This window comes from Orcinus orca, chromosome X (assembly GCF_937001465.1).
Source record: "Orcinus orca chromosome X, mOrcOrc1.1, whole genome shotgun sequence".
Classification (NCBI taxonomy): Eukaryota; Metazoa; Chordata; class Mammalia; order Artiodactyla; family Delphinidae; genus Orcinus; species Orcinus orca.
The window spans coordinates 124,776,844-124,803,798 of record NC_064580.1 but is presented as its reverse complement, the minus strand read 5'-3'; positions in this window follow the sequence as shown (position 1 = coordinate 124,803,798).

Here is a 26,955-nt window from a genome sequence, read left to right as displayed (position 1 = left end):
CCTGCTCAAACTCTTCCAAAATATAGCAGAGGGAGGAACACTCCCAAACTCATTCTACGAGGCCACCATCACCCTGATACCAAAACCAGACAAGGATGTCAAAAAAAAAAAAAAAAAGAAAACTACAGGCCAGTATCACTAATGAACATAGATGCAAAAATTCTTAACAAAATACTGGCAAACAGAATCCAACAGCACATTAAACGGATCATACACCATGATCAAGTGGGGTTTATTCCAGTAATGCAAGGATTCTTCAATATATGCAAATCAATCAATGTGATACACCATATTAACAAATTGAAGGAGAAAAACCATATCGTCATCTCAATAGATGCAGAGAAAGCTTTTGACAAAATTCAACACCCATTTATGATAAAAACCCTGCAGAAAGTAGGCATAGAGGGAACTTTCCTCAACATAATGAAGGTCATATGCGACAAACCCGCAGCCAACATCATCCTCAATGGTGAAAAACTGAAAGCATTTCCACTAAGATCAGGAACAAGACAAGGTTGCCCACACTTACCACTATTATTCAACATAGTTTTGGAAGTTTTAGCCACAGCAATCAGAAATGAAAAAGAAATAAAAGGAATCCAAATCGGAAAACAAGAAGTAAAGCTGTCGTTGTTTGCAGATGACGTGATACTATACATAGAGAATCCTAAAGATGCTACCAGAAAACTACTAGAACTAATCAATGAATTTGGTAAAGTAGCAGAATACAAAATTAATGCACAGAAATCTCTGGCATTCCTATACACTAATGATGAAAAATCTGAAAGTGAAATCAAGAAAACACTCCCATTTACCATTGCAACAAAAAGAATAAAATATCTAGGAATAAACCTACCTAGGGAGACAAAAGACCTCTATGCAGAAAATTATAAGACACTGATGAAAGAAATTAAAGATGATACAAATAGATGGAGAGATAGACCATGTTCTTGGATTGGAAAATCAACATTGTGAAAAGCAATCTACAGATTCAATGCAATACCTATCAAACTACCACTGGCATTTTTCAGAGAACTAGAACAAAAAATTTCACAATTTGTATGGAAACACAAAAGACCCCGAATAGCCAAAGCAATCTTGAGAACGAAAAATGGAGCTGGAGGAATCAGGCTCCCTGACTTCAGACTATACTACAAAGCTACAGTAATCAAGACAGTATGGTACTCACACAGAAACAGAAATATAGATCAATGGAACAGGATAGAAAGCCCAGAGATAAACCCATGCACATATGGTCACCTTATCTTTGATAAAGGAGGCAAGAATATACAGTGGAGAAAGGACAGCCTCTTCAATAAGTGGTGCTGGGAAAACTGGACAGGTACATGTTAAAGTATGAGATTAGAACACTCCCTAACACCATACACAAAAATAAGCTCAAAATGGACTAAAGATCTAAATGTAAGGCCAGAAACTGTCAAACTCTTAGAGGAAAACATAGGCAGAACACTCTATGACATAAATCACAGCAAGATCCTTTTTGACCCACCTCCTAGAGAAATGGAAATAAAAACAAAATTAAACAAATGGGACCTAATGAAACTTCAAAGCTTTTGCACAGCAAAGGAAAGCATAAACAAGACCAAAAGACAACCCTCAGAATGGGGGAAAATATTTGCAAATGAAGCAACTGACAAAGGATTAATCTCCAAAATTTACAAGCAGCTCAATAAAAAGAAACCAAACAACCCAATCCAAAAATGGGCAGAAGGCCTAAACAGACATTTCTCCAAAGAAGATATACAGATTGCCAACAAACACATGAAAGAATGCTCAATATCATTAATCATTAGAGAAATGCAAATCAAAACTACAATGAGATATCATCTCACACCAGTCAGAATGGCCATCATCAAAAAATCTAGAAACACTAAATGCTGGAGAGGGTGTGGAGAAAAGGGAACACTCTTGCACTGCTGGTGGGAATGTAAATTGATACAGCCACTATGGAAAACAGTATGGAGGTTCCTTAAAAAACTACTAATAGAACTACCATACGACCCAGCAATCCCACTACTGAGCATATACCCTGAGAAAACCATAATTCAAAAATAGTCATGTACCAAAATATTCATTGCAGCTCTATTTACAATAGCCAGGACATGGAAACAACCTAAGTGTCCATTATCGGTTGAATGAATAAAGAAGATGTGGCACATATATACAATGGAATATTACTCAGCCATAAAAAGAAACGAAATTGAGTTATTTGTAGTGAGGTGGATGGACCTAGAGTCTGTCATACAGAGTGAAGTAAGTCAGAAAGAGAAAGACAAATACCATATGCTAACACATATATATGGAATCTAAGAAAAAATAAGGTCATGAAGAACCTAGGGGTAAGACGGGAATAAAGACACAGACCTACTAGAGAATGGACTTGAGGATATGGGGAGGGGGAAGGGTAAGCTGGGACAAAGCGAGAGAGTGGCATGGACATATATACACTACCAAACGTAAAATTGATAGCTAGTGGGAAGCAGCCACATAGCACAGGGAGATCAGCTAGGTGGTTTGTGACCACCTAGAGGGGTGGGATAGGGAGGGTGGGAGGGAGGGAGACGCAAGAGGGAAGAGATATGGGAACGTATGTATATGTATAACTGATTCACTTTGTTATAAAGCAGAAAATAACATGCCATTGTAAAACAATTATACTCCAATAAAGATGTTTAAAAAATACCCTTCTATTTTTTATTTTTATATTTCACTAGGGGTCTTATGTCTATTATGACCTAATACTATGAGAATATCTTTTAAGCAAAATGATTATAAGTAACTTTTCCTCAGACACTTAAAGATTTATTAGGGCACTATTAAAATTCCTTGCTCAGGATTAAACTCTTCAATTTATAGTACTTGATAAGTTACTTTTATACACTTAGCTACTTCTTCTTTAGCATTTCTTTAAATTAAATTTTTAGTTTAAGAGCAAAGAACGCTGACAAAATTGAGAATTCAAAATAAAATGTCTACATACTGAAATCTGTATATAGCTCTAAGATTTCTGAATGTCTCAACCTTTTAATTCCTATCACATGGTTATAAGCTTGGGCTTAGAATATTTATAATTTCACTTTGAATCATGCATTTAATGATTATTTTCTATGCTTTGCTGAATTTGTTTCGGCTTCCTGTCTTTATCAGAGCCTTGGTTTCACTGACGCCAAAGTGACACTAATCGTTGAGACCAGGTTTGAATTCATTTTAGTAATTTGTGTGTACATATGAATGCTGAGGTAGTATCAGCAATTTACCCATGTACTAGATTTAGTAATTTTGGAAGAAAGCCTGGCAGCACTCAGATAGATTGGGATTTTAGGTTAGATGGTGCTGAATATGATTATTGACCCTGCCACATACCAGCTGTGTGAATCCGAATATATCATTTAATTTTAGTGATCCTTTATTTCCCCATCTGTAAAATGTGGCTAATAATACCTTCTTCCAAGGAGAGACATTATGATGTACATGAAGGGCACAGCCTAACGTGTAACACAAAATAAGCTCCCACTTCTTTGAAAATAGGAAAAAATGTTGATTTCAAAAAAATTCTTTATATCAATAAAAATTAGAAAAAGTGGATCACTTCTCATAAGTAATGTAGAAAGAACTTTACAGATGTTTATAAATATATATATATATTTTTTCTATCTATACTATATATATCTAAATGTATATATGTTTTTCTCTATACTATATGTATATACACACACACACAAACTCTGTATATGTATATACTCTCTATGTATACTATACTATACTTATTTAGAAACTGTATATACATATTATATATATATATATATATATATATATACTCTGCATATATGTATATATACAATATACTCTGCATACATATAAACTCTATATAGGCACATGTGCGCATGCACACACACACACTTGCACACTGGGTTACTTCATCATTAGCTCACTGCTAAGGTATACATGGAGACAGAGTATAATAGGGCTACTATAATGGCTTAAGTGAAATTCTCAACATATGTTATATATAATGGCTCTCTATTCTTTAATATTAAGTTAGAACTCCTATTTTCTTCACTGTTGTTTATATTTTAAAAGTTTTATGTTAGTTTCTTTTAATTATTTTTTTAGTAATGTCTATGTCATGCACTCTTCTTGGCATTTTCACATAAATGATCTTCTCTAAGCCTTATAACAACTCTAGGATATAGGTGGTATTATCTCCTTTTTAAAAAGTAGCTTTAGGGGCTTCCCTGGTGGCGCAGTGGTTGAGAGTCCGCCTGCCGATGCAGGGGACACGGGTTCGTGCCCTGGTCCGGGAAGATCCCACATGCCACGGAGCGGCTGGGCCCGTGAGCCATGGCCGCTGAGCCTGCGCGTCCGGAGCCTGTGCTCCGCAGCGGGAGAGGCCACAACAGTGAGAGGCCCGCGTACTGCACAAAAAAAAAAAAAAAAAAAAGTAGCTTTATTGAGACATAATAAATACATAATAAATGTAAATTTTAAAGTGTACTGTGTGATAAGGTGTAATATATGTATACACGCATGAAACCATGACTACAATCCAGATAGCGAACACATCCATCACCCACAGAAGGTTCTTCATACTGCCCTGTGGTCCATCCCTTTGTCCCCCTTTCCCTTGCTCTATCCCAAGCAACAATTTATCTGCTTTCTGTTGTTATAGATCAGTTTACATTTTTTAGAGTTTTCTATGAATGAAATTATCAAATAGGTGGTCTTTTGTGTCTGGCTTATTTCAATTAGCATAATGTTTTCAAGATTCATCCCTGTTGTAATATTTATCAGTACTTTCTCCCTTTTTATTGTTGAATAATATTCCATTGTATGGATGTTGATGAGCATTTGGGTTGTTTCCACCTTTTGGCTATCATAAATAATGTTGCTATGAACAGCAGTGTACAAGTTTTTTGAGTGGACATATTTCTGTTGGGTATATAACCATGAGTGGAATTGCTGGGTTATATGGCAACTCTGTATTTAACTTTTGAGGAGCTGCCAGACTGTTTTCCAAAGTGGCTACAAAATTTTACATTCACACCAGAGTGTTTAAATATATGAATAAACTGAGTTAGAGAATGTTAAGCACTTGCTTAAGGCCACAGCACTTGGTGTCAAGTCCAAATTCCCAGAGTCTGTCATTTCAAAAATCGCAGTAAGGTGACGCTAGCCTCCTCCAGGATAGAGATGTTTCTCAGACTTATTTACTTCATAGTGTGGGAAGGCTGAGTCAGACTGCTTAGATCATAGGCCTGCTGCCCCACTTACTGGTTGGTAATAGAAAGATTATATTATCTCTCCGCCATTCAATTTTTCACATGTAGAAATGGAGATAGTAATAATGATAGTTAACTCATAGGACTATTTGGAGATTAAATAAATTAATAGTTATAAAATAACTTTGTCCAGTGCTGGAACACATAAAGAGTTTAATAAATGTGGGTTATTATTATTATTGTTATTGTTGCTCTGATTTGCACCCAGAACAACTCATGACAGATGTGAAATCAACCCTCCTTAATAATCACACCAACAGGCTGCTCTGAGATATATGAATTTACATCAGGTTCCAGGAGGGACACGATTCATGTTTCAAAATAACATGGCCCTGTGTGTATATAAATGAATAAGGGGCTTTCCTGCTTTTGAGACTCAATCTAATGTGGTGGTTCTTAACCTTTTGGACCTTTGAGCATCAGCTGAAAGTTACAGACCTTCTCTCTAGGAAAGTGCACATGCATAAAGCACTTGTAACTCATTTCAATTACAGCCTCTCTTCTAGAACGATGCATGAAAACGAACATCTACTACGCGCCTCCTCTATGGCAGGCCTGCTGCTAGGCACTTTACATGCAGGGGCTCGTTTAATCTTCGTAATAACCTTCAAAGGGAGGATGTGTCACTTCCATTCATAGAGGAGAAGACTGAAGTTCACGGAATGAAGTGACTTTCTCAAGGTCACATAGTAGTGGTGATGCTTGCTCTGTTTCCAAAGCCATTTCTGCTCTGCCACCTTTCCCACTTCTTATTTTTTAACTATAAATTTAAGCACCCTTAAAGGTGAAATTGCTTCCAAACTTCCTCCATGATTTGACAGTCTACATTCAAGCATTTTAGAATAACCAGGGAAGAGGACAGGCCATCCTAGCTTGCTGCAGTAGGTAAGCCATCTCCTCAGGATTCTGTTGACGAACTTTCTCTGCCTTCTCTCCTCTTGAGAACACAGCAGGATGTCATTTTAAAGAATGCCAGTTCCAACATGATTCTTGCACCTAACTTGCAACATTAATTATTGACTGGTTGTGAGAAATGCATCTGTGGTATAAAGGAGCCCATTCACTTTGACACCTAAATTGTCTTTGAATCACACCATGCTCACATCACTCAATTTGAATACATAATGTGCTTGTCATGAAAGTTAGAGGGTGAGGAGAGTGTTTTCCAATTTCAGACCCCCAATCCAATTTGCTAGATACCACAGTTCACAACAACTTTTAAAGCACAAGGGAACTTTCCCCAGTGGACTTGATCCTGCTGGTGAATATACCTCGTCAGGCAAAAATCTAAAAAGAGAATCTTGCCATATTAAGGGCTGGAGTCCAAAAAGAAAAAGGTGTCTCATCAGTGGCTGTTGCTTCTTGAAGCTCAGTGGAAAGGCTGGCCATAACGTCAGTGTGGTGGTGTGGCAGGTGGGGAAGGAGGGCGAGGTTGGTAGGGATGTGTGAAAGCCCACCACAACCTCCTTGACCCAGACACGACTTTCCCTTGGCTCAATGCCAGATCACCTCTTTCTGCATCTTCTAAGGTGTGGAAATAGGGGAAGAAAAGTTACAAGAAACCACATATGCTTTTATTCTCGAATTATATTAAATACAAGAGCAAACGCATTCTGAGCTCCTTCTCACCGTGGTTTTAATTCTCCTTCCTAGTTTGCCACAGAGATCCCATTTTCAGGACCAGTCATCCTCATTCCTCTTCACACACAGAAAGTAAAAGGGGTAATTATCCCCCAGGAGCACCTTAATTGTTCCAATTAACCTGACCATTTTTGCAATCTGAGCCAGGCAGAGAAGAGGATTTAAAGTGATCCAACACCATTTTATGGGCTGTAGGTAAGACACAAGGCAAGGCATTTTCTATAATAAAGGATGGGCTGTGAAATGACATAGGCTTACACTCAGGGGCTTTTCTACCACCATTACTGAGAAGAAAAATGACATTTTCGGAGGTTTTTATACTACCATCACTGCACCTTTCTTTAATAATATAGCACATGGGAGATAGGTCAGATAGGAGACCTTCAAGATGGTGGAGGAGTAAGACATGGAGATCACCTTCCTCCCCACAGATACATCAGAAATACATCTACATGAGGAACAACTCCTACAGAACACCCACCGAATGCTGGCAGAAGACCTCAGACTTCCCAAAAGGCAAGAAACTCCCCACGTACCTGGGTAGGGCAAAAGAAAAAATAAAAAACAGAGACAAAAGAATAAGGATGGGACCTGTACCTCAGGGAGGGAGCAGTGAAGGACAAAACGTTTCCACTCACTAGGAAGCCCCTTCACTGGTGGAGACAGGGAGTGGCAGCTGGAAAGTTTTGGAGCCACAGAGGAGAGCACAGCAACAGGGGTGCAGAGAGAAAAGTGGAGAGATTCCCGCACAGAGGATCAGTGCCGACCAGCCTGAGACACTTGTCTGCTCACCCGCCAGGGCAGGCGGGGCTGGGAGCTAAGGCTCGGGCTTTGGAGGTCAGATCCCAGGGAGAGGACTGGGGTTAGCTGCCTGAACACAGCCTGAAGTGGGTTAGTGCATCACGGCTAGCCGGGAGGGAGTCTGGGAAAAAGTCTGGAACTACCTAAGAAGCAAGAGACCATTGTTTCAGGGTGCATGAGGAGATGGGATTCCTTCCCCGTCTGCCCACAGACGGCAGAGCACTGACTAAACAAGCTCTAGAGACGGGTGCGAGCCGCGGCTATCAGCTTGGACCCCAGAGACAGGCATGAATCGCTAAGGCTGCTGCTGCAGCCACTAAGAAGCCTGTGTGCAAGCACAGGTCACTATCCACACCCCCCTTCTGGGGAGCCTGTGCAGCCCGCCACTGCCAGGGTCCCGTGATCCAGGGACAACTTCCCTGGGAGAACGCACGGTGCACCTCAGGCTGGTGCAATGTCCTGCTGTCCTCTGCTGCTGCAGGCTCGCCCCGCATCCGTACCCCTCCCTCCCTCCCGGCCTGAGTGAGCCAGAGCCCCCCAATCAGCTGCTCCTTTAACCCCGTCCTGTCTGAGCGAAGAACAGACGCCCTCTGGCGACCTACACACAGAGGCAGGGCCAAATCCACAGCTGAACCCCGGGAACTGTGCGAACGAAGAAGAGAAAGGGAAATCTCTCCCAGCAGCCTCAGAAGCAGTGGATTAAATCTCCACAATCAACTTGATGTACCCTGCATCTGTGGAATACCTGAATAGACAATGAATCATCCCAAAATTGAGGTGGTGGAGTTTGGGAGCAACTGTAGACTTGGGGGTTGTTGTCTGCGACTGATTTGTTTCTGATTTTTATGTTTATCTTAGTATAGTTTTTAGAGCTTGTTATCATTGGTGGATTTGTTTATTGGTTGGGTTACTCTCTCTTTTTTAGTATTACTTTATTTATTTTAATTTTTTATTATTATTTATTCTTTCTTTTTTCTCTCCCTTTTCTTCTGAAACGTGTGGTTGACAGGGTCTTGGTGCTCCAGCCTGGTGTAAGGCCTGAGCCTCTGAGGTGGAAAAGCCAAGTTCAGGACATTGGACCTCCAGAAACCTCCCAGCCCCACATAATATCAGTCGGTGAGAGCTCTCCTAGAGATCTCTGTCTCAATGCTAAGACCCAGCTCCACCCAATGGCCAGCAAGCTATCAAGCTGCCAAACTATCAAGCTATCAAGCTGCCAAACAACTATCAAGACAGGAACACAAACCCACCCATTATCAGAGCGGCTGCCTAAAATCATACTAAGTTCACAGGGCTTCCCTGATGGAGCAGTGGTTAAGGATCTGACCTTTCCTCCTTCACAGCTCCCTCCCACTGGTGCAGGTCCCGTCCTTATTCTTTTGTCTCTGTTTTTTCTTTTCTCTTTTACCCTACCCAGGTACATGGGGAGTTTCTTGCCTTTTGTGAGGTCTGAGGTCTTCTGCCAGCGTTCAGTAGGTGTTCTGTAGGAGTTGTTCCATATGTAGATGTATTTCTGATGTATTTGTGGGGAGGAAGGTGATCTCTGAGTCTTACTCTTCCGCCATCTTGAAGTTCCTCTCAGTACAACTTTTAAATCAGCATTGCTATCAAAATAGTAATATGCAAACATATTTCCATCAGCACAATATAGAAAGTAGATTGACACCAACCCATTCCCACCGTCTCCCTGGAAGCCATCACACTAATACCCAAAGATGAGTTACTCCTGAGCAGACTGCTGCACAGCTTTCAACGTCAGCATATACACTTGGTTATAGAACAGGTTTCAGGGGGTCATTTTGAGGATTAGATGAACTAACGCATGCAAAAGCACCCAATTCAGTCACTATTATCAGGAAATTGAGACTCAGAGATGTTACGTAGCTTGTCCAACATCACAAGGATAGTAAATACTAATGCTAAGATTTGAACCCTGTTGATCTGATTCTAGAGATTGAACTTCTCACCATTATGCTCCATAACCTGAGGCAAGTGTAACCTCTCTTATCCTCAGTATCTTCATCTTTCAAATATGAGAGTTAATAATACCTCTGCATAGGATTGTTATGAGAACAAAATGAGATACATAAAACATTTGGAATGGTGCCTGGCATGTAGAAGGTGCTCAGTAAATATTATCCAGTATTCTTTGTAATATGTGTGTGTGTGTGTGTACACACACACACACACACACACACATATATATATATATATATATATATATATAATGATTATGTTTGTGTGGGGCACTTTCACTTTAAAAGTTATCTCCTGGAATTAGGTCACAACCCACAGGAAGAAAATGGTGTGTGTTCGGGAGTGGGGGTGGATGGTGCACTCCAGCCCCGGGTTCAGCTGATGCTCCATCTCAGTAAATGTCAACTCCATTCTTTCATTGCTATTCAAAAACCTTGGAGCCATCCTTGACTCTTCCCTTTCTCTTACAGCTCACTTCCAACCAGTCAGGAAATTCTTTTGGCTCTACATTCAAAACAAGTCCAGAATCTGACCCTTTATCCTCACGGCCCGCTGCTCTCCCGCCCCCCCACACTACTCGTCTCTCAGTTGGATTACTGTGACAGCCTGCCAACTCGTCTTCCTGCTCAACTGCCCTTGCCGCCTTCAGTCTGTTCTCAACACAGCAACCACAGTGACCGTGGTAAAGCCTATGTCAGTTCATGTCACTCTTTTGTTCTTCTGCTATTTTCCTACTTTTCTCTCCAGGTAGCTGCATGGCCACCTCTCTCAACTCCTGTATTAGTCATCTACTGCTGAGTAACAAATTACTGCCAACCCAGCAACTTGAACAACACACATTTATTCTTCTACAGCCTCAGTGAGTCAGGAATCTGGACACTGCTTAGCTGTCTTCTCTGCTCAGGGTATCACAAGGCTGCAGTGAAGGTGTTGCCCGGGCTGTACTCTTATCTGGAGGCTTGCATAGAGAAGGATTGACTTCCAAGCCCCTTCGGGTCACCAGCAGAATTTATTTCCTTGTAGTTGTAGAATCCATGGCAGTTTGCTTCTTCAAAGCCAGAAACTGAGACAGAGAGTCACTGCTACTTCAAGTCTCCGACTTTTAGATGCTTTTTAAAGGGCTCTCCTGATTAGATCAGTGCCACCAAGGGTGATGTCCTTTTAATTACCTCAGAGTCAAGCTGATCAGGGACTTTAATTACATCTGCAGAAGTTCCTCCACATTTTCCATGTAACATAACCTAATCACAGGAGTGACATCCATCATGTTCACAGGTTCTGACCACACTCAAGAGGTGGAGATGGGAGTAGCAGGGGGGCTATCAGAATTCTGATTACCACACTGCCTTTAAACCTTTGATCAAATGATGTCTGTTCTGGTCACACCATTTACTACTGTGACCCACCCCCTTCCTCATGCCCCAGTGACTCTTACCCTGCTCTACTTTTTAAAAAAATAAACTTTATCTTTAGAAGAGTATTAGATTTACAGAAAAGTTGCAAAGATAGTACAGAGACTTCCCATGAAGTCTATATCCAATTTCTCTTATTATTAATATCATATTTTTATGGTAATTTGTTATAATTAATGAATCAACATGAATACATTATTAACTAAGGTCCATACTTTATTCAGATTTCTGCAGTTTTCCCCTAAGATTCTTTTTATAGTCCAGGATTCCATCTAGAATAGCAAATTATATTTACTGGTCATGCCTACTTAGGCACCTCTTGGCTGTGCCAGTTTCTCAGACTTAAATGAGAATTTCAACAAATTGTTGGAGGCTGACAGTGGGCTACCTTGAGAGTGAGAAACTCATAGGGCAGCAGTCTTCGGTAGGACCTCATTCTTATTGGGGGAACCCCACCCCAGGTTGTCACACAAAAGAGCCAAGAAACGTCCCCTCCTGGATCTGGCAGGGAGAGGGGAAGAGTAATCATTGTGAAATACCCCCCAGAGTTTTCTGTATAAAAAGACCAACTCTACAGGGAAATGACCTTTCCAGAAAAATTTTCCATCTGTGGAAGGAATTTTCTTGACTCCAGCTACTTTTAGACTTCCTGGCTAACCTAAGTGTAGAAAAATAAAGGCAAAACGCCGATTGCGAAGATCAACGTCCAGTAGAGACCAAATCAACTGGAAGAAGAGAGAGAGGCAACATGAGGTTGTTCCTAGCCTACTCTTCATCTTTTTCTTATATGGTGTGAAGGGAGCATCAGAAAAACATCCAGGTGGAGACCTGTTCGCTGATTCAACCTGTTTCAAGTAGTCAGGAACCAGAAGAGGGAGCTACGCACATGGGTATGATCTTTCAGTGCACACTGACCCCACCTGACAGTAAACATGGCCAGACAGGTACTGTTGAAACTGACTTTTTCTGGTTAGTATTCTCTCCTTTTCAGTAGGAGCAGAAAGGGCTTGAAGAGAGTGACAGTGACAGAGTCTTTTATGCTGGGCAGTAAATGCCAGGGTAGGGATAATCTCAATGTGTGGGGAGAGGGGGCACACAGGAGGGATGGGCAGTTCAGGAAAGACTGTTAAGAAGAAATAATGCCTTAACATAGTCTTCAAGGATGATTAGGAACCAGGTAAATAAGGAGAAAGAGAAAGGAGGGCATTCTGGGCCGAGCAAAAATCATGAGCATAAGCTCAGAGGCAAGAGAGAAAAGGGTCTATTGAGGGTTTTGTAAGAAACTGATCAGGGGCTTCCCTGGTGGTGCAGTGGTTGAGAGTCCGCCTGCCGATGCAGAGGACATGGGTTCATGCCCCAGTCCGGGAAGATCCCACATGCCATGGAGTGGCTGGCCCCGTGAGCCATGGCTGCTGAGCCTGCGCGTCCAGAGCCTGTGCTCTGCAACAGGAGAGGCCACAACAGTGAGAGGTCCGCATACCGCAAAAAAAAAAAAAAAAAAAAAGAAACTGATCAGGACTGGAATATTGAGTTTTATGAAGGGAATGGAGGAGAGTCAGAAAATGAAGCTAAGAGGGAGGTGGGAGTCAGATCATATAGAGTATTGTGTCTTGGCTAACGAACTCATTTTTTATTCTAAGGGCAATGAAAAACCACCAAACGGGGATGGCACCATTAGATTTTTTATTTTAGGAAGATAATTTTGGTTGCTGAATGGAGAATGGATTCTAGGTGGTGATGGTGGAGGTCACAAGGAATATCAAGGACATCAAATAAGAGTCCTAGTCCTTTGCATTAATCTAGATGAGAAATCATCGTGGCCTAAACTTAATGGTGGCAATGGGGATGTACAAGAGTGGGAAAATTAGAGAAACATTAGGGAAATAATTAAGAGATGGAATCTGCTTGTATTCACGATTGATTAGATGGGACATGGAAAGGGGAGAAGAGGGACTCAAAGATGATCCCAGGAATCTGGACAGGGATATATTTTTTGTCCAGTACCAGCAGGGCCTCGGAAAAAGAGTGTCAGCATAGTTATTGATCCTCTTAGTAGCTTCTCAATGGTTTTATGCAATAAAGGTAATTGTTGAAGGATACCATCTGTATTAATTAGAGCACTCAGAATTTGAAAATTTGGGGTGAGCCTAAATTTCTGGTGGGAAATGCCAAAACATACAATTGTAACAACTTGTAGAAATGAAAAAAAAGGAAGCCCATTTTACTAAAGTCCATTCCTGGTGTTAATCAGGAAGCTTTTAGTTGAAGCAGCAACTAGTTGTAGGACTTTAACCACAGACAGAGCCACAAGCTGAGGATTCATTAAGTGTCTGTCCCTTGCCAGGTCCTGTCCATGTTAATTGACAAATCAACTACAGACAAACTGAGTTTGTAACTTTTCAGTTGGACAACTTTTAAAAAATATGAAGCATTTAGTGCCCTGAACTATTTACCTGATTGAGTTATTTTTAAATTGCACTGTGAGAGTATTTCCAAATACTGAAAGCTGACAGATCATCTTAGCAGGCATGAGGTTTGATTGTGAAATTGGACATGAACTTGTCTGGCAAGAGCACAACTTCTGAAGTGTTCTTGCCTAAAATGTTTCTTCTTATACAAACTTATGAGAATATCAGAGTGAAATTTTAAAAGTCAACCTATCTAGCTCCCATTTAGGCATAGATGAAACTAAGACCTACAGAGAAGTGATTAAGGAAACTGCTTATGGTCACATGGCACCTTTGGAGCTGAGTCAAGACTCAAAGTCCTTAACCTTCAGACCATCAGGTCTGATGTCCATCAGACTGTCTTGCACCCCCATGTATGACTGCTTTCCAAACGTATGTAGGTGCTGTTATTAATTTTAAAATGATAAAACACAAATGTACTTGAAAGCATTACTGAACTTAGAGGAAGTTTATAAAAATCAATTTATTTTTTCCCCAATCAACAAACAGTAAGATTACAGCTCCCCTCATGTGGAGGTGAGTATCACTGAAGGGGGTCATTGTTAACGTTCTCATACTCAAAAAATTTTGGGACCTTCTTGTTGTGAGTTGAATCCTGTCCCCTAAAAATACATGTTGAAGCCCTAATCCCCAGTACCTGTGAATGTGACCTTATTTGGAAATAAGGCTTTATAGGTGTACTCAAGTTAAGATGAGGTTATACTCCTTAGAAAACAAACTTAAGGTTAACAAAGGGGAAAGGTTGGGGGGAGGGATAAATTGGGAGATTGGGATTGACATACACATACTACTATATATAAAATAGGTAACTAATAAGGACCTACTGTATAGCACAGGGAACTCTACTCAATACTCCGTAATGGCCTATATGGGAAAAGAATCTAAGAAAGAGTGGATACATGTATATGTATAACTGAATCACTTTGCTGTACACCTGAAACTAACACAACATTGTAAATCAACTATACTCCAATATAAAATAAAAATTAAAAAATAAATTAAAAGAATCTAAAAAAAAATGATGAGGTCATATCGACAAGGGTGGGTCCTAATCCAATAAGACTGAGGTCTTTATAAGAAGAGCAGAGGAGATAAGCAGGGAGAATTCTATGCGATGACAGAGGTGGAGGCTGGAGACATGCATCTGTCAGTCAATGAACGCCAAGGGTTGCTGGCAGCATGAGAAACTAAGAGAAAGGCACGCAACAGATTCTTCCCTGGAGCCTTCAGAGGGAGCATAGCCCTTCTGACACCTTGACTCCCAACCACTAGCCTCTAAAACTGTGAGACAATGAGTCTCTGTTGTTTTAAGCTACCTAGTTCATGGTCATTTGTTACAGCAGGCATAGCAAACTAACACATTTCTCTTCTGCAAGCAGTCGGTGTTGAGGGCTGCCAACAAGCTGTGGGAGACAACTGTTCAGGTGGAATGTTGTCGTTATGTGCTATTTATTTGCCTGGCTTAGTTCACTTCATCTAGATGCTACTGCTTTCAGCACAGTGCTTCTCCTTCACCTGCACTATGTACTGAATGGATTTTAACTAAGGTCATCTATCCTCCTGTCCTTCTATCTGTGGGGATGGAGGTATTCCACACAGCACTTGTAGATAAGATTTGTTTTAGAGGATGAAAGTAGATGGAGGCAAAGCAATGATTACTTTTATGAGCTCTCCCATACTTACAGTTTTTTAAATTAATTTGCTTTTATTGAAAACATTAAAGATTATTTCCTCACTGGCCCTTCCCCTCCAAATTGAGACCTGTCCATCCTTTTATCTGAATCCTAAATAGAAATCTGGGCTCTTTTTGCTGTACCAGCCAAAGATCAAAGCAGAAGTCAATATCTAGGAAAGATAACAGAGAACCGTTAAGTATGGTATTGCAGGGGCATGAAATAAATATAATTATCCCCTTTAGCAATTCTGTTCCAATTAGATATACAAGTGACCTCCTCACTTCATTGTTCAATGTACTGCACCACAGGGCTTCTTAAATATTAATGTGACACTGGATTTAAATCTTGCTCTTTCACCTACATCATACTCTGGCATTAAACTTTGGAGTTGGGAGGAATCTTAGAAGTCAATGAGCTCAGTGGGGCCTCATGAAGCTCTGAGGCTTACACAGGTTCACAAGGGTAATTGACAGTAGGGTCAAGCCTGGAACCCAGGTCTCCTGTGCCCCAGCTGGCATTCTTTTGTCCAAATCTCTAATTTTTTCTTTTATTTTCTTTTTTTAAACTGAAACGTGGTTGACATACAGTATTATATTAGTTTCAGGTGTACAACATAGTGATTGGACATTTATATACATTATGAATTGATCACCATGGTAAGTCTACTAACCATCTGTTACCATACAAAGTTATTTCAATATTATTGACTGTATGCCCTATGCTGTACATTGCATCCCCGTGACTTATGTATTTTATAGCTGGGAGTTTGTACCCCTTAATCACCTTTATCTATTTTACACACCCCCCATCCCCATTCCTTCTGGTGGCTTCCACTTTTTTCTCTGTATCTATGCATCTGCTTCTGCTTTGTTTTTTCTTTGGTTTTGTTCTTTTAGATCACACACAAGTGAAATCATACAGCATTTGTCTTTGTCTGACTTATTTCACTTAGCATAATGCCCTCTAGGTGCATCCATGTTGTCACAACTGGCAAGATTTCATTCTTCTTTTTTATAGTTGAGATATATTCCATTGTGTATATATGCCACACATTCTTTATCCATTCATCTATTGATGGGCATTCAGATGGGCATCTATATCCTGGCTATTGTAAATAATGCTGCAGTGAACATAGGGGTGCATATATCTTATTTTTTTTCTTAACATCTTTACTGGAGTAAAATTGTTTTACAATCATGTGTGAGTTTCTGCTTTATTGGGTTGTTTGTTTTTTTGAATTGAGCTGTATAAGCTGCTTGTAAATTTTGGAAATTAATCCTTTGCCAGTTGCTTCATTTGCAAATATTTCCTCCCATTCTGAGGTTTGTCTTTTGGTCTTGTTTATGGTTTCCTTTGCTATGCAAAAGCTTTTAAGTTTCATTAGGTCCCATTTGTTTATTTTTGTTTTTATTTCCATTTCTCTAGGGAGTGGGTCAAAAAGGATTTGCTGTGATTTATGTCATAGAGTGTTCTGTCTAAGTTTTCCTCTAAGAGTTTTATAATGTCTGGCCTTACATTTAGGTCTTTAATCCATTTTGAGTTTATCTTTGTGTATGGTGTTAGGGAGTGTTCTAATTTCATTCTTCTACATGTAGCTGTCCAGTTTTCCCAGCACCACTTATTGAAGAGGCTGTCTTCTCTCCATTGCATATTCTTGCCTCCTTTATCAAAAATAAGGTGACCATATGTGTGTGCATTTATCTCTGGGCTTTCTATCCTGTTCCATTGATCTATGTTTCTGTTTTTGTGCCAGTACCATACTGTCTTGATTACTGCATCTTTGTAGTATAGTGTGAAGTCCGGGAGCCTAATTCCTCCAGCTCCATTTTTCTTTCTCAAGATTGCTTTGGCTATTAGGGTCTTTTGTATTTCCATACAAATTGTGAAATTTTTTGTTCCAGTTCTGTGAAAAATGCATTTGGTAGTTCATAGGGATTTCATTTAACATGTAGATTGCTTTGGGTAGTATAGTCATTTTCACAGTGTTGATGCTTCCAATGCAAGACATGGTATATCTCTCCATCTTTTTGTATCGTCTTTAATTTATTTCATCAGTGTTTTATACTTTTCTGCATACAGGTCTTTTGTCTACTTAGGTAGTATTTTTTTTTTTTTACATCTTTATTGGAGTATAATTGCTTTACAATGGTGCGTTAGTTTTTGCTTTATAACAAAGTGACTCAGTTATACATATACATATGTTCCCATATCTCTTCCCTCTTGTGTCTCCCTCCCTCCCACCCTCCCTATCCCACCCCTCCAGGCAGTCACAAAGCACCGAGCTGATCTCCCTGTGCTATGCGGCTGCTTCCCACTAGCTATCTACCTGACGTTTCGTAGTGTATATATGTCCATGCCTCTCTCTCGCTTTGTCACAGCTCACCCTTCCCCCTCCCCATATCCTCAAGTCCATTCTCTAGTAGGTCTGTGTCTTTATTCCCGTCTTACCCCTAGGTTCTTCATGACATTTTTTTTCCTTAAATTCCATATATATGTGTTAGCATACAGTATTTGTCTTTCTCGTTCTGACTTACTTCACTCTGTATGACAGACTCTAGGTCTATCCACCTCATTACAAATAGCTCAATTTCGTTTCTTTTTATAGCTGAGTAACAGTCCATTGTATATGTGTGCCACATCTTCTTTATCCATTCATCCGAAGATGGGCACTTAGGTTGTTTCCATCTCCGGGCTATTGTAAATAGAGCTGCAATTAATATTTTGGTACATGACTCTTTTTGAATTATGCTTTCTCAGGGTATATGCCCAGTAGTGGGATTGCTGGGTCATATGGTAGTTCTATTTGTAGTTTTTTAAGGAACCTCCATACTGTTCTCCATAGTGGCTGTACCAATTTACATTCCCACCAGCAGTGCAAGAGGGTTCCCTTTTCTCCACACCCTCTCCAGCATTTATTGTTTCTAGATTTTTTGATGATGGCCATTCTGACTGGTGTGAGATGATATCTCATTGCAGTTTTGATTTGCATTTCTCTAATGATTAATGATGTTGAGCATTCTTTCATGTCTTGGTTGGCAATCTGTATATCTTCTTTGGAGAAATGTCTATTTAGGTCTTCTGCCCATTTTTGGATTGGGTTGTTTGTTTTTTTGTTATTGAGCTGCATGAGCTGCTTGTAAATTTTGGAAATTAATCCTTTGTCAGTTGCTTCTTTTGCAAATATTTTCTCCCATTCTGAGGGCTGTCTTTTGGTCTTGTTTATGGTTTCCTTTGCTGTGCAAAAGCTTTGAAGTTTCATTAGGTCCCATTTGTTTATTTCTGCTTTTATTTCCATTTCTCTAGGAGGTGGGTCAAAAAGGATCTTGCTGTGATTTATGTCATAGAGTGTTGTGTATGGTGTTAGGCAGTGATCTAATCTCATACTTTTACATGTACCTGTCTAGTTTTCCCAGCACCACTTACTGAAGAGGCTGTCTTTTCTCTACTGTATATTCTTGCCTCCTTTATCAAAGATAAGGTGACCATATGTGTGTGGGTTTATCTCTGGGCTTTCTATCCTGTTCCATTGATCTATATTTCTGTTTTTGTGCCAGTACCATACTGTCTTGATTACTGCATCTTTGTAGTATAGTCTGAAGTCAGGGAGCCTGATTCCTCCAGCTCCGTTTTTCGTTCTCAAGATTGCTTTGGCTATTCGGGGTCTTTTGTGTTTCCGTACGAATTGTGAAATTTTTTGTTCTAGTTCTGTGAAAAATGCCAGTGGTAGTTTGATAGGGATTGCATTGAATCTGTAGATTGCTTTGGGTAGTAGAGTCATTTTCACAATGTTGATTCTTCCAATCCAAGAACATGGTCTATCTCTCCATCTATTTGTATCATCTTTAATTTCTTTCATCAGTGTCTTATAATTTTCTGCATAGAGGTCTTTTGTCTCCTTAGGTAGGTTTATTCCTAGATATTTTATTCTTTTTGTTGCAATGGTAAATGGGAGTGTTTTCTTGATTTCACTTTCAGATTTTTCATCATTAGTATATAGGAATGCCAGAGATTTCTGTGCATTAATTTTGTATCCTGCTACTTTACCAAATTCATTGATTAGTTCTAGTAGTTTTCTGGTAGCATCTTTAGGATTCTCTAGGTATAGTATCATGTCATCTGCAAACAGTGACAGCTTTACTTCTTTTCCGATTTGGATTCCTTTTATTTCCTTTTCTTCTCTGATTGCTGTGGCTAAAACTTCCAAAACTATGTTGAAGAAGAGTGTTGAGAGTGGGCAACCTTGTCTTGTTCCTGATCTTAGTGGAAATGCTTTCAGTTTTTCACCATTGAGGACGATGTTGGCTGTGGGTTTGTCATATATGGCCTTTATTATGTTGAGGAAAGTTCCCTCAATGCCTACTTTCTGAAGGGTTTTTTATCATAAATGGGTGTGGAATTTTGTTGAAAGCTTTCTCTGCATCTATTGAGATGACCATATGGTTTTTCTCCTTCAATTTGTTAATATGGTGCTTCACATTGATTGATTTGCATATATTGAAGAATCCTTGCATTCCTGGAATAAACCCCACTTGATCATGGTGTATGATCCTTTTAATGTGCTGTTGGATTCTGTTTGCTTGTATTTTATTGAGGATTTTTGCATCTATGTTCATCAGTGATATTGCCCTGTAGTTTTCTTTCTTTTTGACATCCTTGTCTGGTTTTGGTATCAGGGTGATGGTGGCCTCATAGAATGAGTTTGGGACTGTTCCTCCATCTGCTCTATTTTGGAAGAGTTTGAGAATGATAGGTGTTAGCTCTTCTCTAAATGTTTCACAGAATTCCCCTGTGAAGCCATCTCATTCTGGGCTTTTGTTTGTTGGAAGATTTTTAATCACAGTTTCAATTTCAGTGCTTGTGTCTGGTCTGTTCATATTTTCTATTTGTTCCTGATTCAGTCTTGGCAGGTTGTGCATTTCTAAGAATTTGTCCATTTCTTCCAGGTTGTCCATGTTATTGGCATAGAGTTGCTTGTAGTCATCTCTCATGATCTTTTGTATTTCTGCAGTGTCAGTTGTTACTTCTCCTTTTTCATTTCTAATTCTGTCAATTTGAGTCTTCTCCCTTTTTTTCTTGATGAGTCTGGCTAATGGTTTATCAGTTATGTTTATCTTCTCAAAGAACAAGCTTTTAGTTTTATTGATCTTTGTTATCGTTTCCTTCATTTCTTTTTCATTTATTTCTGATCTGATGTTTATGATTTCTTTCCTTCTGCTAACATTGAGGTTTTTTTCTTCTTCTTTCTCTAATTGCTTTAGGTGCACGGTTAGGTTGTTTATTCGAGATGTTTCCTGTTTCTTAAGGTGGGCTTGTATTGCTATAAACTTCCCTCTTAGAACTGCTTTTGCTGCATCCCATAGGTTTTGGGTCGTCATGTCTCCATTGTCATTTGTTTCTAGGTATTTTTTTATTTCCTCTTTCATTTCTTCAGTGATCACATCGTTATTAAGTAGTGTATTGTTTAGCCTCCATGTGTTTTTCTGTTTTACAGACTTTTTCCTGTAATTGATATCGAGTCTCATAGCGTTGTGGTTGGAAAGCTACTTGATTTGATTTCAATTTTCTTAAATTGACCATGGCTTGATTTGAGACCCAAGATATGATCTATCCTGGAGAATGTTCCATGAGCACTTGAGATGAAAGTGTATTCTGTTATTTTTGGATGGAATATCCTATAAATATCAATTAAGTCTATCTTGTTTAATGTATCATTTAAGCTTTTTTTCCTTATTTATTTTCATTTTGGATGATCTGTCCATTGGTGAAACTGTGTCTGCAGAACCCTTGGCTTCTGTGAAGACACTTCAGGGGACACTGTGGGGTGGATCAAGAGAAGGCTGAGCTTATGGGACTCTAGGTCCCTTGCTGGGTTTCAGTAAGGCCAGCTCCATTTTATCTGGTTTATATTATTGGAATTTCATGTAACATTTCATTTGAAACAATGATTTTTTTCTGCACATGCCTACATTTATATGTGAGACTAAGAAACAAAACCTGTTGGCATTATTTTAAGTTTCAGATATTTGGCCATCTGTTTCCAGTGCATAAGTCCTCTGTAGAGACAAAGTAAGGGTTGTATGTGAAGATCTCAGACAGTATGAGGTATGCTGGTTTCAGTGGTGCCTCTTTCCGACTCAAAGTAAAAATACGTTCCTTTACCCCATTTCCTGAACTTGATGTATCTTAGAATTTCTAACCCGATATCCATTTAATCTGTCATGGCAACTGAAGTCTTTTGCTGATGCCCTAAAATGGAAATTTCCAACCACGGATGGCAACATCTAAACAAGACTGATGAGTATACTAATTATTTCAGTGGATAGATGCTCTATAAAGAGGACTGATGGGAAACACTTTCAATGGTAGCTACCAAGAAAAGGAAGCACAGCATTTTAGCAAATAAGATGCTTAATTAGCAAGAGTAGGCCTTCTAAAGATAAGTTTAAATCTTAAGCGTTAAAAGTATGTTAGTGAATGTCAAGTTGAGTATTCAGTTTGTTCTCTCTCAAGTGTGATTCAAAGCACATTTCTATGGCCCTTGGTATATGTCAAGCACTCTGTCCCATGCCATGGGGTGTACAGATGAATGAGTCACAGTTCCTACCCTTAAGGAGCTTGCAACATATCATGTACAGCTCACATGTCTTTTGCACCAAATGATTAAACCCTACAGTCTGAGCTGCTCAAAGGGAATTGAGAGTGCAGAGTATAATGAAGTCAAACAAAAAATGCCACAGCACTTCTCAGTATCCAGTTTCCAGAAAGCCCCAAATGGGAAGTGTAGTTTTTGCAAAGGGAGGTTTAAGAAACCCTCTACGTTGCCACAATGGTCAGAGATCACAGATATTATAATAGAAGAAACATATCTGTCAGAGCAAGCATGTATCATTTCAGCTAAAAAGAAAATATAACAGCATTATGAAACCATTCCTATAAATCAATAAAGAAGGAAGCCAGTATTTTGCATGGTTAACTGACTCAAAGGGGCTGAGAAGTCACATAGGAGGAGGACTAATGATTGCTTATTGGCTTTATTAATATTATTGCTGTTCCTGCTGCTGCTGCTGCTGCTGCTACTACTACTACTACTACTAGAACTACTACTACTACTAACAGATAACATTTATGGAGTTTTTATACTCCATTTCAGGCATTTTTCTAAGAATTCCATTTACATTATAGCATTCAATATCCCCAACAACTCTAACAGATAGATATTATTATTTTAATTTTATCGATGAAAAAGCTAAAGCTTGGAGGTTTACTAACTTATTCAAAGCAAGTGGCGTAGCCAGAACTTACTTGCTGAACATTGGTGATCTGGACAGAAATGATTTAAGTGGAACAGGAGGAATGGGAACCAGATTGGAATGGGTTAAGGAGTGAATAGACATGAAAAAGTACAGACAAGGAGCAGAGGAAACACATTCGGAGGGTATTTTTTAAGCATTTATTTAATTAAAGAAGAAAGAGGCTCTCTACTGTAACAAGAAAGGAAGGAGGAAAGAACTGATGCAGATATAGAGAGATTTGTAACATTTGATAGGCAGAGACTGAAGGACTTTTTGTATTTACCTCCTTTGTGAAGGAAGAGGCAAGATCATCTCATAGACAGAAAAGAGAAGGTGGGGTCAGAGCTTTGGAAGAGAGTGCTCATGCTTGAAATAGACCTTGGAGAAAGTGGAAGAGTCAGTTAGAAGAGGAATATAATAGGAATGCTTAGCAGTGTTGAAGATTGATTTATTTAAGGTTGTGACCATGAATTTATAGTAATACAAACCTGAACTATTTTACGATTTTCTCCCACAGCCCTGGGATTCTTCCTTGCAGGGAGAGAAAAGGTGGATATTTGAATTTAGCTCTTGTTGGGATTTGCGAGATAAATGCAATGAAAGACAGAAGGTTGAGGGAGATTAGGATAATGACAATGGTATTATGGATGTGATAGAATGTGGAATTTAAGCTGGATAAAGAGGGTAGTGAAGAAAGTCAAGGGCTGATCAATAGGTAGAAAGTAGAGAAGTTGACGGCCTGAATGTCATAAGTGGGGGCTAATTTACACTCACAATGGGGATGCTTTAAGCCATCTTGAAGAGTTAGAGATAGTGTTCAAGAATGATATATTTGAATCAATGCTTTCAGTAGCAGCATACTTTCAGGTAATAACAGAGTCTACAGTGTGAATGTGGGAATGGGTAGATAAGGTGAAATAGAGAAGGCAGCTCAATTGTTTCTGGATATACTAAACTTGACATAATGTCTGGGTATTTCCACTGTTTCTTTCATTATTTCTGTCACCTGTATAATGAGATAATGATGTATGGTCTGTTGACATACTAATTTTTGTCTCGTTCTTGCTGTAGGAAATTCAAAAAATTGAAAGGTAATATTCCCCCCCCCATACTCAAGCCTTGTGTTCTAAGATTTAGGCCACTGATTCTAAGCTAGAGTAGTACCTCACTGTGTGCCCCTGCCAGGAGGCACTATAGAAGTGGGTTGGAGTGTTTTTTGGTTGTCACAAAGCTTAGGGAGCACTACTTGAATTCAGTGAGTAGTAGCCAGGCAGCCTAGATGTTCTGCAATGTTGGAGAAGGCTTTGCAAAAAGAAGCTAACAACATTTTCTGCACTATTATGGACTGTCCCACTAGACACTATTGTAGGTGTAAAAACTATTTATATCTATCAAAGTTTGGAGCCAAATTCAATTTTACGTGAAACCTAAAATATTTGCTTCATATTTTAGATGACCATTAAAATTTCGAGGAGATGCAAAATTCCATATAAAATGGGGTGAACCTGGCTTTAGTTTTATTTGGAACTTTGTCAAGTTCCAACACACTTCATCACATCACAAGTTAAGACACTAATATGAAATCTGCTAGATGTATTTGAGATACGTGTATCTGCATTTATACCTGCTGTATGCAAATCAGTAAAAGGAAACTTTTACTTCTAGGTCCTTTCAATGAACATTGGAGTAAATATTATTAAATTAATTGATATATTAATTGTAGTGATCTCATTGAGTTTTATCAATAAAATTTGTTTCAAGTATATCATTATTACTATTATTGCAATACAATAATTACACCAATTACACATCTTAGCTATAAACATTTCATATAGAAAATTTTAGTTACTCTTTTGGGGTTGCCTGTTGCTTTTCAAACTTACTCTGATCCTGTCCCTGGAGGTTTATCATACCTCTCAAAAGCTTCTTTTATTAGCTTCCTTTTAAAATATTCCCTCTATACCCCCTTTGTCTATTGAAAGACATGCTCTCCAAGGTCTCTTTATGTATTAGAGACTACAATGTAGACCTTGGAATGTGATGGGATTTCAAGTTAGAAGATGTACTTTTCATGATACTACATTATACCCTGTAGGGATGTACCATCTCATAACCCTTAAAAATGAGGACCAACTCATTTGTGAGAATAACATCCTTGCTCCTTTTCTTATCTCGAAGTGTGTAATTTGTTTGTCATAACATCCCCATTACAATAAAGGTTGTTTCTCCTTTTTCTCTTACCATAATTTGTCCAGACCAGTATTACTTATCCTAACAAATTTTAACTTATTATTAATTTCTTTGATTTAACTTCCCCTTTATGATACAGTTCTGGCGTAGATTTGATTATTGTGACTTTCTTTTGGGGATAGTAAAATGAGCATTACAAAATATTTGTTAGAAAAAGGAGCACCATAGAGTATTTGTTTTTCTCTGTCTGACTTATTTCACTAAGCGTTATACTCTCTGGGTCCATCCACTTTGTTGCAAATGGCAGAAGTTCATTCTCAGAAACAGACTCACAGATATAGAGAACAGACTAGTGGTTACCAGTGGGGAGGAGGAAGGGGGGAGGGGTGAGAAAGAGGTATGGGATTAAGACATACAAACTACTATGTATAAAATAAATAAGCAACAAGGATATATTGTACTGCACAGGGAAATATAGCCATTATTTTGTAATAACTTTGTGGAGTATAATCTATAAAAATATTGAATCAGTATGTTATACATCTGAAATGAATATAATATTGTAAATCAACTATACTCCAATTTAAAAAAGTAAAGTTATTACTGATGTGTTAAGGGCTAAAAAGAAAAAGGAGCACCAAGTTTGATGTGGTTGAGGTCCAGTGGCTGGGCATCCCTTACTACTCCCTTCCCCTCTTCTGAGTTAAGAATTTGTAGGTTTCAAAGTTAGATCCTTCAAGGAATCATGCTGGACTTGACGAGAGTGAAGCTAAAACCTGGACCAAAAGTGAGGAGTGTGACCTGACCGGGGATACTCAGTGGATTCCCTTAGGGGTTGCAGATGGTTTTGGGTTTTAGTTTTGGTATCGAATTCCTTGAATGGAAGATGCTTGTTCTCGACTTCCATGCACATCTCCAAGGGGGAGATGGCTGTGTGCTATGAGTGGGGAGGCTAGGCATCAGATGCTTTAGCTTAGAAGCACTTAGAAGTCAAGTTTCTGTGCTTAAGCTTGACACAGAGGGAATAGAGCCACGTTTGAATGAGGTATGCTGGTCATGAGCAAGGACCATGATAGACGGAAGACTAGAGGCCCATCATCACATTTTCTGGACCGAATAGCCCTTCTGTCTCCCAAAGGGAGGGAGAGTCTCCAAAAACACTACTGAGATAGAATTTTCTGTCAGTTGTAACAGATGGGGGCCAAACTGGATTTATTTGATTTAAAAAGAAAAGTTGCTAGCCCTGAAGTGCACTGGTGAAAATTCATACCAACTACACTTGAGCTGGATAATATTATTTTATACATAGTCTCATCAGAGAAACATTGAGAAACATTTAGTGAGAGATGACTAGTTGCATGGCTGTCTAACTGCATATTCCAAAGCAGTAGTAGCTTCTTGTTGGCCTTCTGTCCTGTACCTCCAGCACCTTCGGAATGAATATTTTTTTCCTTTAAATCTCCACATCCACTAGCATCTCTGTGTGAAGGCTCCAGGGAATAAATCAATGTGAGGTTCTGCTTTCCAGAAATATCCACACATCTTCCTCTGCTTTGTACACTGCAGAGGGCAGGGTAATACTTCTGCCATAGAAGAGCTTCAAATTGTCAAACCCCAGAGCTTTTGTGCAGCTGGGATTTGTAAGAAAGTAGACTGAATTCATCAGGGTCAGACAGCAGTTGGAGTAAATCACCAGGGAAGACCATGAGTGGCAGGGAGAAGCTATTGGGGTGCATACACTTGTGAAATGAGAAAACAGATCTTTGAGCTGTGCTTACTAAACAGAGCTCTCTGGTCAGATCGCTTAGGAGTGATTGGATAGTGAATTAAGACGTCTGCATTCGTATTTCCCCTTGAATGACTGTTGCACAAAGGATGCTTTTCAGGAGAGATCTATATGGCTTATTTTCTACTCAACTGAAAGCTCTGGAGCTCAAGACAAGATATTTCAGTTCTGTGGCTTCATTGTGTGAGTCGTCACAAAATGAGGTGGGGAAGAAATATTGCTCTTTAAAAGTTAGTGAACCGTGGGGATTTGACGTGGGATTGTAAAGAGTTCAAACTAGTCAAGTAAAGAAATGGCAGATGGACAACTCGAACAGGGTTCAGGCAATGCTTGAAAGACATGGGCATTGATTTCAAAGGGCTTTCCTTTCAGAGATGCACAGCCTAGGCCTTGGGGCCTTCAACAGATGGTC